Consider the following 16,007-nt stretch of genomic DNA (forward strand, 5'->3'; position numbering starts at 1 on the left):
ACTTTTACCTACTGACCAGCTGGAGATACAAGCCCCTTAGGGTCTGAAGGATTCAGAGCCCTGGCTCTTTCTCTCCACACCAGATCCATTCCCATCTCTAGGCCCAAGCAACTGCAGCTGTCCCCACCGGCCCTTTTACACAAAGGGCATGTCTCCCCAACCCTCAGAAACCTACCTCTAAAACCCCCTCTCCCATCCCTAGCTCCTCATCTCTTCCTGGCTCACGGGAAGCGTCTGGCTCAGCCTTCCATGCGGTCTCTTGTAGATGATACGGAGTCATTGGTCATAAATGGGTGAGGAGAAACAGACAACATCAAGAAACAATATTCTAGTGAAAAGAAAAAAAATATGTACATTTTCATCTTCCCTCCCTTGTCACCTTTTACCCATTTTCCCTTCCCTTTGGTTTTCTCTTAAGACCCCTTCAAATATATGGTGACATGGACAAAGAAGATGCTCTATGGAGCCCTACGTGTTTGAGAAAAAGGGCCGGCTGAGGACTCAGGCCCTTGGGTACGAGGCAAACTGGATTTCAGCCCCTACCGTGCCCTTAGCTCAGGTGTGGGGAACATTTTATCTGCCAAGGGCCATTTGGATATTCATAACATCATTTGCAGGCCATACAAAATTATCAACAGAAAAATTAGCCTGCTGTATTTGGTCAAACATTTAATTAACTCCCCCCTAATGCCTTGGCAGGGCCAGACCAAAGGATATCATGGGCCTTCTACGTCCCTCAGGCCGGACGTTCCCCACCCCTGCCTTAGCTGGTCCCATGAATGTGGTGCACAGTGGCTGTTGACCAGTTTTCCCGTCTGCCCTTCTGATCTGCCGACTGTTTGGTGAGTGGGAGGCGGACGTACCTAAACATAAACAAGCACTCACGCAGGCATGCCGACGATGACTAGTAACACCAGAGCTGTCCTTGCTGTGCGTCAGTTTTGCTGAGGCTCCTGTATGTTTCTGCCATTCTTCATCTCCTTTCATTGCTCATTCTCCCCCAAATAATCAAGGCCAAGTGTGTCCCCCATTAACTGCTCAGGCCGGTCCAGCTGTGCCATCCCTACCGCCTGCATCACACCAGGCACAGCTTTCGCCCTGGAGTTCAGCTGGCAGCAGGGCTGCTGATGTGCAAAGCAGAAAGGAATCCAGCTTGGCTCTTCCTCGCTGTGTGGGCTCGGCCAGGCTCACAGAATACATACTTGTTTGTGTCTGGAAATCCAACAGCTGCAGCTCAGGGCCTCGGAAAACAGATCTGCAGAGAGAGGCCGCACCATTATTTCCCACAGCCAACACGACCACCCTCTTTTTGCCCAGATAGGAAAAGACTGCATTTGCACTGCTGGGAGTTTGCGTGTTGTAATTAGCGCTCCTAACTGACGCTGGTACCGGCGCCTCCTCCTGGGAGTCCCCGTGGCCCTGACTCGTCAGGTGGTTTGGTCATTCACCTGTATCCTCCCAGTACCTGCCGTAAACATCTCATCAAAGGGGTTGGATTAACGTCCAAGTTCATTTGCAACCTTTCGTCCTTGAGATAAGTGAATCCTTGCCTGAAATTTATTTTCTGCCCTTATTCCCCCGTAGCTGGCCAGAGAGTTTTGTGAATTTGCAAAAGGATGCAACACAATTGTCCCCCAACCCACTCAGCAAAACACCCCTTTCTCCCAGGAACATCTTCCAGGAGTGATGGGACCATTTTCCCACCAGCTCTACATCTTGCTCTCAGATGATGTCCACTAGCTTCTAGACCAGTGGTTCTCAACCTTCCTAATGCCGCGACCCTTTCATACAGTTCCTCATGTTGTGGTGACCCCCAACCATAAAATTATTTTCGTTGTTACTTCATAACTGTAATTTTGCTACTGTTATGAATCGTCATGTAAATATCTGACATGCAGGATGTATTTTCATTGTTACAAATTGAACATTATTAAAGCATAGTGATTAATCAAAAAAAATATGTAATTATATATGTGTTTTCCAATGGTCTTAGGCGACCCCCGTGAAAGGGTCGTGCAACCCCCGTGAAAGGGTCGTTCGACCCCCAAAGGGGTCGCGACCCACAGGTTGAGAACCGCTGTTCTAGACCCTTCGAGTTTGGGCTTTTTAACCAAGTGGGCCTCCTAATGAGGGCTGCTCCTCCTTCCTAGCATCCAGTCATCTGATGCTTCTTTCCTCTGGACTCTCTTCTTTTCGTCCAAGCTTTGCTTCTCCTGCTAAAAAAAAAAAAAAAAAAAAAAAAATGAAAGGCCAAAAAAAAATTTTAATGACAAGAACAATGGGAAAGTTCTTCAGAATATGTTGGCTTTGGCTTTGTCTTGATAGTTTCAACTTGCGGTCCAGGGAAAACAAAGCAAGCGGCTTTGTCACCACTGCACGCTTGAGTGTGCGAAGCGGGAGGCAGTGTCGCTGCTGGGTGCCAGGGCTGCGCACACGGCCCAGACGCCCGGTGTCCAAATCTCCCCCGGGTCGGAGGAAGAGAGGCTCACGGGCCACAGCCGCTTCTACTCCACGTGGTGGGCCTCGCATCACCGGTCCCTACAGGAAACAGCCGCATCCTCTTTGCTGTTTGGAGATTAGGGATGGTTTGTCTCTTAGAGTGAACAGAAATCTGGAACTTACTACAGAGAATCAGCTGTGGTATGACCCCTGAGTTTCTAGGTTTCTGCTGCCATTGCCTTAGGACTTCCTTTTGCCTCGGTGGTGCGTTGAAGCTGTTACTGAATATGTGGCCAAGATACAACGTGAGAGAGGGTGAGCGTGGTGAAGATAGTGAAGGCCGCGTCCTGAGTAAGTTAAGTGACTATCCCTGACTCCTGTCCTCCTCCCGGCCTGCCCTGCTCTGTGTAGATTGGAGGAGAGCCCCTGAGTGAAGAGAAGAATACTCCCACCAGCGTACCCCACCCCCAAGTCCACCATCAGTTGGACAATAAGCCATCCCAAGACCCTGAGCAGGCACTGCCCATGGGCGTTCGATGGAAGGTAGAGGAAGGGAGCACCACCACCCCCACCCTCACACACCCCCTCCCCCCGAGAAAGATAAGCAGGGACTTGCTCACCTTTGGGGCCCTTGGCTGAAGGAGAGAGAATCTCTATGAGAAAGCTCCCCACTAGCACAGCTCATTTCCCGGTGGCCCCTGCCTGCACTGCAGCTTTAAGAAAGTTGCATGTGCACCTTGAGGCTCCGTAGTTGAGCATCGACTTATGAACCAGGAGGTCCGGTTCGATTTCTGGTCAGGGCACATGCCCAGGTTGTGGGCTCAATCCCCAGTAGGGGGCGTGCAAGGAGGCAGCTGATCGGTGATTCTCTCTCATCGTTGATGTTTCTCTCTTCTCCCTCTCCCTTCCTCTCTGAAATGAATAAAAATATATCTTTTAAAAAAAAAGAAAGCTGCATGTGGAATGTGAAAGGGAAAGAAGTCACCAACCTCAGTGGCATTTTGAAAATTTTCTAAAAAGAACAGAATAACACACCGCAGGGGGCTCAAAGTTGGGATGCTGAGTGAGCAGGGAGATTGGGCTATGACCCCCATGCCCTCTCTGACTCACCGGTTCTGTGTCGGCCCTTCCAGGCACCTGTCTGCTTTCTAGGCTGAAGTTTCCCAACGGCCTGGCTGGACGTATCAAAACAGGTGTGCCCCTTTACACCTGTCCACCCTTCTTCAGATGTGGAGCTTCTCTGGCATTCCAGTTGCGAGGTAGTTGGCCTTCCTTGCTTAAAATTGAGTGACATGCCCTAGCCGGTTTGGCTCAGTGGATGGAGCATCTGCCTGCAGACTGAAGCGTCCCAGGTTCGATTCCAGTCAGTGGCACGTGCCGGGGTTGCTGGCTCAATCCCCAGTAGGGGGCATGCAGGAGGCAGCCGGTCAATGATATTCTCTTATCATTGATGTTTCTATCTCTCTCTCCCATTCCATTCGTCTCTGAAATAGATAAAAATATACTTATAAAATAAAATTGAGTGACAGCCAACCCACACCCCCCAAAAAACTAGGTAAAGGGGCTCCTCACAGACACAGCTGCAGTATTGGGAAGATAAAGATGAGAAGACCCCTGTACAAGCACGTTCTGCACAATAATGCTAGTGCAGGGAGAAAAAAATACAAGAGGCTTCTAAGATACCTGTCCCTTTGAGAACATACTCTCCCTCGGGGTCTGGGTTGGGCTCAGCGATGAGAGACAGGAAAGTGCCTGCTAGTCTCCCACCCCTATGAGCTGCCCAGCCTACCCTTGGAAGATACATGATTGCCCCAGGAAGAGATAGAGTCAAGAAGCCTTGCTCAGACCTTGCCATTCCTCATTCCAAATATCGTGTAAAGTCACAGGCACTCTGAAGAGTTTGTGCTCAGCCAAACACAACTTCCTGTTTCTAAGAAAGGGAAGAAAAAAATAGTTGAAAGGGTTTTTGGACACTGGCGATTTCAAGTTTCTATAAACGCCAATGAATCAGACACATGTGGAATAAATTTCTCCGGAAGTAAAAAAGATGCTGTGAGTTCCTCTTGCTGGACCAGAAAGTGGGAAAGGGTAGCTGGGATGGGAGGTGCACCAGACATCGAAAGGAGAGAGAGAAGCCATGTGAATGCTGGATCAAAGAGAGGGTCCCAGTGATGACAAGGGTCAATGTGGGCCCTCCCAAGGCCACATCCTGAGCTTGCTGATTACTCAGAACTTCTCCACCTCTGAAATCATACATGTAAATATCCTACTCCCTGACCACAACTTCCTGTCGTTCCAGATTCCTCACCAGCTCCCACTACACATATTCTAGGGACCCCCCAGATCCTTGGCCACCCCCATAGGCACACGTTCCCCTGTCTTTATTTCTGTCTCTACTTCTTTCCCTGTGCTGCTTAGAGTCTGTGTCCCAGCACCTCAACCTCAATCTTGCCAACATTCCCAACTTGACTTTCTGTGATGCTCCCTCCAGAAGCAGAGCCCCCGGCATCGTTCTCTACCTCGGGATCATTATCCTTATGCTATAACCAGGCTCCACAGACCTGAGGGGAATCACACCCCTGAGCACATAGTTGCCACTATAAACCTCCTAGTCGCCAATGAAAAGTCTGACCAGCCACCCAGCAGGCTTCCGTAGTCAGCTCTATTGCTACCTCTCTACAGTATTATTTTAAACTTTCTCCACTCTCCTCAAGTTCAGGATTCTGCCACATTTCCCCTTGCTCTGAGTAGATGACCTCACCTCCTTCTACTAAGAAGAAACCAACACTGCATCTCCCATGAGAAAAGAGAGAGAAGGGCCACAATCTCACTGTTAATAAATCAAGTTACAGGCCCAGATCTAGAGGAACATTATAATTCTACCTTATTTTGGATTCAAGAGGCATATTCCCATCACTCTGAAGTCCATAGAAGGGTGAAGATTCAGAAGATAATTTCTCTCCCAGCTCTCCTAAAGGGTACACACAGCACATCAAGCCTAGACTTCTGGGGCTCCCACGTGGCTCAGCTTCCCCGCCTCCATCATCCCGTCAACCCCTCTGTTCTCCCACCTGCCCAGAGGGATGCGTCTCTTGGGCTTGGCCCCTGACATGATTGACCAGTCACTAGGTTCTGTCTAGTTTCACTGCTCCACGAAGCTGGGTCTTCAGATTTCAAGGGTGGGGTAGGGAAGATAGAAAAATCCCTCACAGGGGCAGGGTCAAGGACAACATGTCTTTGAGACAAAGACTTCCCACCATGCTAACCTTGGGCTCCCGTGAGTCTTCCTCCTGGGTGTGGCAATGCTGAAAGCACATCTCTCTCTTCTCCACCTTGAGTTACATCAGCAAAGATCCCTTTTACTTTCCTGCCCTTCAAATGTGCTTGATCTCAGGAAGGACAATGGGGTGAAAGAAACACCTGCCCACAAGAGTCGTCAGACAAGAATGCACAATTCCTTGCCACCAATCCTAAGATCTTACCTGTAGCTATATATATCCTTTTAACATCTATCTTCTTGTCCTGTTTCTGTTACAATGGTGAGGTGTTTTCCTACCATCAGAATCAATCCCTTCTAGGTACCATAGCCCTCCACATTCTCAAGGTCCTCCACCCATCGACAATCCCTATCTCTCCTGCAGTTTGAGCTCCACTCTCTGCTAGCTCCTTCCCATCAGTCTTCGAAGGCACTGTTCCATCCCCCGGCTGCCATTTCACAGCCATACCTCTTCACTCTCTTCCTTGCTCGGGAAGGTCCCACTGCTCCCCCAGAGTACGCACCCTTTTCTCCCTCCAGACACTCACGTGGTCTCCCCTGAATTTCCTTTCTCCTTTTTCTCCTCTCCCCACTTCAACCGACTGCTACTTCTTCTCCAGGTCCCAGATGCAAGGTCACCACCTCAAAGGCACTCTGGAGTTCGGCTCAGCGCCCCCATGGCATTGTGCACTTCACATTTCAAACATGCAGCACCCTGGTGGTCCCTCCAGTCTTCACTGCTGGACCACACACTCCCTGAGACCAGACTCCATCTTTTTTTTTCTTAAATATATTTTATTGTTTTTTTACAGAGAGGAAGGGAGAGGAATAGAGAGTTAGAAACATCGATGAGAGAGAAACATCGATCAGCTGCCTCCTGCACACCCCCCACTGGGGATGTGCCCGAAACCAAGGTACATGCCCTTGACCGGATCGAACCTGGGACCTTTCAGTCCGCAGGCCGACGCTCTATTCACTGAGCCAAACCGGTTTCGGCCCATCTTTTTTATTTTATTTATTTTTATTGTTGAGAGTATTACAGATGTCCAGGTTACATCTTATCATTCTCGTCTAGCCTAGAGCTTGTCACACAAGCTAGGCACTTAAAAAATGAGAAAACAAATGATCACGTTTTTTCCACCTTAAAAACAATATGTTTAGCCCTGACCGGTTTGGCTCAGTGGATAGAGCGTCGGCCTGCGGACTGAAGGGTCCCAGGTTCGATTCCGGTCAAGGGCATGTACCTTGGTTGCGGGCACATCCCCAGTAGGGGGTGTGCAGGAGGCAGCTGATCAATGTTTCTTTCTCATCGATGTTTCTAACTCTCTATCCTTCTCCCTCCTCTCTGTAAAAAATGAATAAAATATATTTTTTTAAGTTTAAAAAAAAGATTCTTATAAAAAAACACACAAAAAAACAATATGTTTACACCTGCCCACATTCCTCCCTGCTTCTTCCATAGCCACACTTGAGAGGATCTCTCCCCTCCTCACCTCCTAACAAGTCAGCTCTCCCCCAGCTGTCCATGGGGACTCCTGCCAAAGTCATCAATGACCGTGTGGTAAATCCAGCAGACGGTCCCATCTGCTATGCCTGTACCCTGGCCTCCTTTGTCGTATCAGTCCCCCTGACCACCCTTAAGTTGTGGAAATTCTCAGGGTTTTACTCATGCTTCCTGGGTGATCCCAGATGTTCCCATGGTTTCAGTTTTTTGGGGGATACCGATCACTCCCAAATTTAAATCAGGAGGCTGTGTTCATTCAGAGATTCGCTAGAACTCATGGGACGTGGCTTGTAGTTGTACTCACGGCTGAGGTTATTATAGAGATGTAGTGAGGATATACAGCTGAATTGTAAGGGACCAAGACACAGGTAGAGTCTGGAGGCATCTATGAGCCTTCTGTATGCTCTCTCCCTTCCGTGAAGGGTCACACGGAGCTCACATGTGTGTGATGTGTCTGCCCAGGGAAGCCCATAAAGGACTCGGTGCCCATGGTTTTAGCTGGGGGCTGGTCATGTAGGCTCCCTCTCCCCAGCATGTACCGAAGTCCCAGACTCCCAGAAGAAAAGCAGGTGTCCAGCATAAATCATCTTGTCTGCACAAACAGTCTGGCCACAGGGAACCAGCCTTATCGGTTGACTGTTGACTGAGGACACTGTGAGAACCAAGTTCCCAGACACCAGCCGAGGGCCAAGTGCAGTCAGGACTTGCTAAGGACAGCAGTGCGGGCTGCTGTGTTTACTCCTTTCTGCACAGGCTGGATCTGTCTCCTGAACCACAGGCCCACGTGTTCCCAACATCCCAGCAGGCTCAGCGTCCTCACGATCACCCTCTTCCTCCAGCTGCTGCACCTATGACCTACCTCCTGTCCCCCCTTCCTCCTCACCCATCCTATCCATGTCTCTCTCTTCCTACTGCTGTTCAGGATGCCTCATACCAGCATGACTACATCAGCCCTCGGAGCAAGCCTCTCCCATTGCATTTGACATTCCTCCAATCTGATTCTCACGTTACTCAGCGTTATCTTTTAAACAGGAAAATGGGATCATTTTATCTCTCCATTTAAACCCTTTAATAGCTCCCTAATGCACTAAGACTATAAATCTCAAACTCTTAACAAGAACTACAAGCTCCTGAGTGAACTGTCTTCTAACAGCTCCCAGTCTTATTTGACGTCACTCTCCCCCTCTGGTGACACGGGGGTCTGGTCAGTTCTCACCAAGTTTTTCTCATCACAGGGCTTCACATATGCCCTTCCCAAGGCTGGGGCGCTCTCCTCTGCTCATGCCTGGCTCCCCTTGACTCGTCCTTGGGGTCTCGGGTTGACACGTGCTCAGTCAGTTCTGCCCATCTTCCCCAGTCTAAGTGAGGCCCCCTTACCTTCTTTCAAAATTAGTAACTGCATATAACTGGCGTGGGTTGTTCACTTCATGACTCCCTCTCCTCTCCATTGGGCTCCAAGCACATGAGGACAAGGACTCTTTGTTCACTGTTGGGTATCTGCAGCCAAGCAAGTGCTGGCTGTGTGTGTGAGTGTGGTCTTCATCAGCTCAGGCTGCCATGCAACATATCATGTGTTCGGTGGCTTACACAACAGAAATGTGTTTCTCATAGTTCTGGAAGCTGGAGGTGTGAGACCAAGGTTCCTGGTGAGGGCCCTCTTCCTGGCTTGTAGACAGCCACCTTGTCACTGTGTCCTCACATGGCCTTCCTTGGTGAGGGCAGGGAGAGAGAGAAAGAGCACACACTCTCTGGAGTCCCTACTTATATGGACACTAACTCATCATGAGGGCCCCATCCTCATGACCTCATCTATACCTGATACCATTGTGATTAGCTAGTTATTAATAATAGAAAAGAAGCAAAGGGAAGGCCAGACAGTATAGGCATCATCCGGGCATCTCAACTTTACTGGGCATGCATCTATTTTCCCTTTGTTGGATCCCTGGGGAGTGCAAAGTTGCATTTGGGCTGTCTCTCCCAGCAGTTTCCCCTAGAAAGCTCCCCTTTCTCCTTCAGGAGTGTGCTCAGTGCTTCTGTCCTATCCCTGCCACCTGGTGGGCAGCCCTCCTCCCTGGGCTGGCCCTGGATCTTGCTCGCAGCTCTCTCACAGCTGCAAGGGGGAGGGCACCTGAGGATTCCTCATGAATGGATGCAGCATAACAGCCAGAAACCTGTGCTTTGGGAGCTGAGGGGCTGCTGGAGAGAAAACACATCGGCAGGTGGAAAGCCACACCCATGAACTTGACCTGAGTCCCTCCTTGGAGGGAGGAGGTTGAGACAAGCACAGTGTCTAACACTCAGCACTGAGTGTCACCAGTCACACAGCCCTTTGCCCCTCTGGCCCCCACCTGTTAGGCAGAGTAGAGGTAGTCCCACCCCATCAGCACCACCTCCACTACCACCACATCTTGGTGAACTAGCTTGGCCTTATCATGACTCTGCACATACCCTTCCCAAGTTCTGTGATTACAGGTGAGCATGGCATAGAGCAGACACTCAATATGTATATGTTCTGCCCAGCCGGCATAGCTCAGTGGTTGAGTGTCAACCTATGAACCAGGAGTCTCAGTTCAATTCCATCAGGGCACGTGCCCAGGTTGTAGGTTGGATCCCCGATGTGGAGCGTGCAGGAGGCAGCCAATCAATGATTCTCCTTCATCATTGATGTTTCTATCGCTCTCTCCCTCTCCCTTCCTTTCTCTAAAATCAATAAAAATATTTTTTAATGTATAGTTCTTTTCTGCTCTTCCTGTTCCCCAGCTTGCAAGCCCATCCCCTGACTCTTACAGTACTCGTGTGTTCCAAGATCAAAGGCTTTCAACCCTGGCACTTCTCCACCATACTTTCTCCTGCTCCCTAGCAGAAAAGGTCTCTTCTGAGACTCTCACAGGAGGATGTCATATAGTAAAAAGCTTGATTTCCATGAAATTACACCCCTGGGTGTCCAAAGTCCCATTTCCCTTAGTCCAGTCATAAGAGAATTGTAGCTGGCATTTCAGTAGAGCTAGAACAATGATGGCGAACCTTTTGAGCTTGGCGTGTCAGCATTTTGAAAAACCCTAACTTAACTCTGGTTGCCGTGTCAGATATGAAAATTTTTTGATATTTGCAACCATAGTAAAACAAAGACTTATATTTTTTATATTTATTTTATATATTTAAATACCATTTAACAAAGAAAAATCAACCAAAAAAAATGAGTTCGCATGTCACCTCTGACACGCGTGTCATAGGTTCGCCATCACTGACTAGAATCAGAGCCAGGGTTCACAGTTTCCTTTCCATGTTGGAGTGGGGTTCAGTTTAACATCAGGGTAGTTGCAGTCCATTTGTCCATTGCGTGTGGGGGTCTGCATGGCCGTGGACCACATGGGAGAATGCCAGGAAGCCAAGCGTGAGCTATGAGCATTGCCCTTGTCATGTTACACACCATCCCAGGGAATCAATGTAGATACATCTAAGATTCCTCTTGCCTGAATCGCCTCAGTCTGTCTGCTGATGGACATGAAGAATTTGCTGAACTTCAGCCTCCCACCATCTTCCAAACTGAAAGCTGGCTCTCCCAGCACATCCGAGGTAAAGAGTGAGCATGCGTATTGGGAAAGCAGCAGACTGAGTTGGATGATCTGGCTTTGAGTTGTGTCTGTGTCATTTATCAACCAGGTGACCTTGAGCAAGCCACGTAGTCCCTCTGAGCTGAGTTGAGTTTCTTCGTCTAAAAAAATGTCCTGCCAACCTCAGAAAATTTGTGTGAGGATTAAATGAAAGAATGTTATTTGAAAGTGCTTTGCAAATTTCAACATGCTGCAGAAATTCCAGGAATTCAGTACCTGAAGTCTTAGGAGATTGGGAGCATCACTTGCTGGGAAAGTATTTTGGTGGCAACCAAGTCCCTAACCTGGAGGAGGACGTAGATAGAAAAGAAAAAAGAAAAACATAAAATTACCTAATTTCGTGAACTCCAGGATTCTTAGCATGAATTCTCCGCCTGATGGCAAGTTGGAGATAATTAGGGGGAACAAAAGAGCAGACCTGGATGTGTCTGACTCACTGACCTGGGACTTCAAATCCAATGCCAGTCCTGACCGGCATGTGCAGTGTGGACCACACTGCTCTCCCCTCTAAGTGCTGAGCCTTTGGGAAATAAACTCAAGGTCTGAGGATCAAATATCAACTTTATTTCTTTATAACAGCAAAAGATTGGACACTACCAAATTCTCATTGATATGGAAATAGTTAAAGAAATCATGCAGCCATTTTAAAAGGTGGCGGGGGGGGGGGGGCAGCAAGAGGGTGAACAAAATATCTATTATGTATTTATTTGCTAATGCATGTAAAACCTGTCCAGAAGAATACACGAAACACTGTAGGCACTGACTGCCCCTAAGAGGGGGCGGAACAGCTGGGACACAGGTGTGCAGGGCGGCTTTCCACTCTAGGCCCTTTTGTGCCTTTGAATGTTGAACTGTGTGACTATGATACTGCTTTGCACGCTTGTGTGTGTGTGTGTGTGTGTGTGTGTGTGTGTGTGTGTGTGAGGTGGGGTTTTTTTTGGGAGGGGGGAGTGTTAATCCTCACCAGAGGACATTTTTCCATTGATTTTTAGAGGAAGACAGAGAGAAACATCAATATGAGAGAAACACATAGATTGGTTACCTCCTGCACGAGCCCCGACCAGGGCCCCAGCCTGGAAGGAGCCTGCAACCACGGTATGTGCCCTTGACCGTAATCGAACCCAGGACCCTTTGGTCCGCAGGCCGACACTCTATCCACTGAGCAAAACCGGCTAGGGGCTATATCAGTTTGAATGGACTGGATAATCGTCTTGGACCAGAAGTCAAGGGGCTCTCTGCTTCCTAATACTTAGGTCTCCACCCTAAGTTCAGACCCCACGACCACACGTGCAGAAATCAAATCCAGACAGCAACAGGAAGGACAAGAGCAACAGAACACGCCGCCAGCCCCTGGGAAAGACGGCCAAGGCCACGGACAGCAGCGCCCCTTCCTTAGTCTCCACGGTGGGAGGCGAGGGATTGAAAGTCCCTCCAGCAGGATGCCCCGCCCTGCTGGGCAGGGTGCGGAGTGGGATGAGAAGATGCTCCCTGAGGGGACAGGAAGAGTTTTAGCATCAAGTGGAGGAATGAATACGTGATGGTCACGTGTGAAAACCGTTGGGCTGGGACCATGGTCGGCAAACTGCGGCTTGCGAGCCACATGCGGCTCTTTGGCCCCTTGAGTGTGGCTCTTCCTAAGCCTTAGGAGTACCCTAATCAAGTTAATAACAACGTACCTACCTATATAGTTTAAGTTTAAAAAATTTGGCTCTCAAAAGAAATTTCAATCGTTGGACTGTTGATATTTGGCTCTGTCGGCTAATGAGTTTGCCGACCACTGGCGCTGGGAGCTGATTGCCAAGCAGGAAGCTGATGAGAAGCTTCGAGGCTAAGCTGAAGAAGTATGAGAACAAAATAAGTGATGTCAGGGAGTCATGGGTCACAATCTTTCGTGAGGGACAGCAAATGAGAGGATGGCCCTGGAGGGATCCAAATAGTTTCTCTTGCATCCGTTGGCGAGATCAAAGAGGGGAGGGGATGTAACCTTTGCTCTGGCCCGATCAGCGAGGATGCTGACAAGATGAGACCATGACAAACGCTCACCAGAGCATGATTCAGGCGGCCTCTGAGGAAGCCCCTCCCTTTCCTGACCCGCACCGTCCTCCAGGGCACTCCCATCCCCCACCTTTCCAAACGCACTCCGTTCAGTGTTCCAGGGTTCTGTTTCCCATTTGGTTTTGTTCAACAGCAGCCTCCGCTCAGCCCAGTTTCTGCTCAGGAGCCAAAGCACCGAGAAACTACACAAGAAGAGCAGGGCCTGGGCAGGATCAGAAAATGCCAGAGCTTTTGCCACCAAGCCTCATCCACCAGCAAGACTGCCAGGAGGGTTTTGCAAATGGAATCAATCTGAACGCGGCTGATGAGAAACATCTGAGAGAGAGAGAAGCCAGTGCAAATAGAAACAGCTTGAATTTCCCACCTCAGTAGCCTGGAGTGGCTTCCCCAGAGCCTCTTCTCACATGTGGTGGCCTTTCTCTGGAAACGCTTCCGGAGCGCGCTGGTTACCATGACCCACAGACCCCACTGTCCCTCAAGCCCAGTGAACACTCTGTGCCAGTGGTCACCAACCTTTCGGACCTCACGGATCACCAGTGGTCCGCGGACCACCGGTTGGCAACCGCTGCTCGGTGCTGTAGCTGGCCAGGTGTCTGCTTGCCCTGGTGGCCATGTTCGATACCCCTTTAGAGGGGGCAGGTGGAGATGGATTTTGTTCACAGGATGGATGGGGAACTTGAGAAGTTTGGAGGGACCTAGAGAGTATTATGCTAAGCCAAATGAGCCAGTCAGAGAAAGAAAAGTATCACATGATCTCACTCATATGTGGAATCTAATGAACAAAAAAAACACTGATGAACAAAATAGATCCAGAGACATAGAAGCATGAAACAGGCTGTTGAATCCCAGAGGGAAGGTGGGAGTTAGGGGGAGGGGGAGAGATCAACCAAAGAACTTGCATGCATACATGCATAACCCATGGACATAGACAATGGGGTGGTGAAGGCCTGGGGTTGGGGACAGGGGTGACCTAGAAGAGGTCCCTGGGGGATAAAAGGGGACATATGTAATACTTTCAACAATAAAGATTTTTTTAATATATTTTTATTGATTTCAGAGAGGAAGAGGAAAAGAGAGATAGAAACATCAATGATGACAGGGAATCGTTGATTGGCTGCCTCCTGCACATTGGACCAAGCCCGCAACCCAGGCATGTGCCCTTGACCAGAATTGAATCTGGGACCCTCGAGTCTGCAGGCCAACGCTCTATCTACTGAGCCAACTGGCTGGGGCAATAAAGATTTTTTAATTGTTTAGTTTTAGCTATATTGTTAATGGGCTTGGTAGTCAATGCACATAGTAAGCTATTGTTCCAGGAACTGGGATGTGTGGCTGGACCTGTCCTGCTTCAGCAGACCTGAGAACAATTCGACCTTCGTGCCCCAGGAGGGCTGCCAGCGATCAAGAGGGTGTCTAAGCCATTGTGCTCCAGGGAGAGGACGTCCACTGCCCAGGACCCAGATAACCACCTCCAGCAGTTAAAGGGATGCTCGGAAAATCGCTAACTGCAGCCTTTAGCTGATTAACATTTTTCCCTGAATTTCAACCCCCTGGCCTACTTCCTCCTGAACTCAAACCCTTTACTACACTTTTCCTCTCCTTAAAAAAGGGTTGGCTTGAGATGAGATGTAAGACGGTCTTTTTTTTTTTTACATATTTTTATTGATTTCAGAGAGGAAGGGAGAGAGACAGACAGAGTGAGAGAGAGAGAGACATCAATGATGAGAGGGAATCATTGATTGGCTGCCTTCTGCACTCCCCCTACTGGGGATCTAGCCCACAACCGGGAATTGAACTATGACCTCCTGGTTCATAGGTTGATGCTCAACCACTGAGCAGCACGGGCTGGATATAAGGCAGTCTTTTTAGGGCATATAACCGGCCATCTTCTGTGATCGACAGCCATCTGAATAAAGTGCCTATGATGATCCAATCATTCTCTCTACTTATTGGCCCTGGTAGTGACAGGCAGTTCGAAGGTGACTTTTCTGATTTCAGTATGATGCTTCCTTTCCCCTAGAATTTGAAAAGTTCAGAAGACCTCATCCACTGGCGAGGTATGTCCCCATCACCCCCAAATAAAAGACCAAACTTAGTCAAGGAATTTGGGGCATTCTCCTGCAATTCCCTTCCGAGCAGCATACCTGATAACAAACAAGCTATGACATAATTCGCTGTAACATGTCTCAAATGAGGTTATAATAAAGGAATGCGATGATTTGCCTAGAGCTAAGGAGAAACTCATAGATACTAAAAACCTGGACAGAGGCTGTCTAGCACATTCCAAGTAAGAGAACAGCCCGATTCAAACTCAGACCTGCTATTGGATCCTAGACCGCTGCACCTCCCGAGTGGAAAATCAGAACAGAGATGCTGATTTCTGACAGAGGTTGCTTGGGCAGGACCCACTTGCCTTCTCCCAGTCCCACCTGCCCCACGCAGCCTTCTCAGCTTGAACTGAGAGCAGCTGGCCAGCTCCCATCGCCCGAAAAGATAATGGCCTTCGATACCTTGATATTGTGCTGTATGTCAGGCCCCAGGCAAATGCCACGTGGGGCTTTGGCATCTGCAAAGCTTTGGTCCAGACCTGGGATTGACGGTGATGGATGGGGCTGTGATTGAACACTTAGGAACTGTCCAGCCGCCAGTTCAGAAACAATTAAACCATTGGTCAGGGAGGTTCTCTGAAGGCTAACTTAGCTGTGTGTTACTCTGAGCATAAACATTATGCTGACCTTGATCCAGGAATTTAAACAGTGTCATTTAATGTAAACCCTGGCGAATACCTTCTTGCTGAAGTGGTCTGTTCTCAGGCTGGGTTAGGACTTCTTTCTCTACTGAAGCACTTGGGGGCACTGGCTTTTAAACTCACCGTCAGTGCATTTCTTCTCTCATTTGCATCGCTTGGCCTTCCAAGCGCCAACCCCGGCTCCTGCGGCTGAGGGAGCCCTCTGCTGATGGCTCGGGTGTAACTTCAAGGCACACAGCAAGGAAACCTGGGCGAGGTCTAGAGAACTTCAGAATCTGAAAACCGAACCGTCTCAACCTAGAGCAGACTCCGCTGTGAAAGGCGTCTAGAAGTGCTCTAGAAATGCCCTACATTTCCTCAAAGTAGCCACATTTTTTTTCATGTTTTATT

The sequence above is a fragment of the Myotis myotis genome, unplaced genomic scaffold (genome assembly GCF_014108235.1).
Source record: "Myotis myotis isolate mMyoMyo1 unplaced genomic scaffold, mMyoMyo1.p scaffold_m19_p_20, whole genome shotgun sequence".
In the NCBI taxonomy this organism is placed as follows: Eukaryota; Metazoa; Chordata; class Mammalia; order Chiroptera; family Vespertilionidae; genus Myotis; species Myotis myotis.